This window comes from Triticum aestivum, chromosome 4D, assembly GCF_018294505.1.
Source record: "Triticum aestivum cultivar Chinese Spring chromosome 4D, IWGSC CS RefSeq v2.1, whole genome shotgun sequence".
Taxonomy (NCBI): Eukaryota; Viridiplantae; Streptophyta; class Magnoliopsida; order Poales; family Poaceae; genus Triticum; species Triticum aestivum.
Window position 1 is genome coordinate 131957140 of NC_057805.1, and position 832 is coordinate 131957971.

Below are 832 nucleotides of genomic sequence, written 5' to 3' on the forward strand. Positions count from 1 at the left end.
TTCAGTTAGCAGCAGTAGCGAAGGAATCGCTCGATCGGGTTCAGTTAAATGCCATCGATCGATCGCTCGAGTTCAGTAACGTGTAGCCTGCAGTGCAATCGCTCGGGTTCAGTTAGAGCCCAACGCCTCGCTCGGGTTCAGTTAGAGCCAACGCCTCGCACACACGCGTGTATGTGTACGAGAGAAACGCGCATCGCTCGGCCCCCGACCTCCCACCGTAACCAGGAACTCCCCGAAATTTTCCTCGCCCTCGCTTCTACCACGGTTTTTTCCGTCATGGACGGCCCAAAGTATGTCATGCAGCTGCGTCTCCGGCCCGCCCAGGACGAAAAGCCCATTTTCTATCATGATTTTTTGTCATAGAAGTAGGAGCCCACCACTTCTATGATGATACCGGGTTTTTTCACAATTATCGTCATAGAAGTGTCATATGTATGACAGAAAAAAATTTCGTTCGGCCCAAAATGTCACGGATGTGTCTTTTTTTGGTAGTGTGGACGGAGGGTGTTTGCTTGTGATCCCATGGCAGCATTTGCTTTGTTCGTGTTTTCAACTCGTATTCCGCCCTAATTTAAATTGCCACATAGGGCAACGGATAATACGACCACAAATAAAATGGCAACAAATAATACGACGACAAATTTATAATGGCGCAGATAATAATTGTCTTACATATTCCGGATAATTTAAAATGCCACATGCAGCAAAGCCCAGAAGGCACGGGGGCAAGAGAAGAAGGAAATTATCTGGGTCGCTACTGTCTCTACTCGTCGATGGATCGCCGGGCGACGATATCCTCCATCTCCTTCAATTCCTCACGACTTTGCTTGAA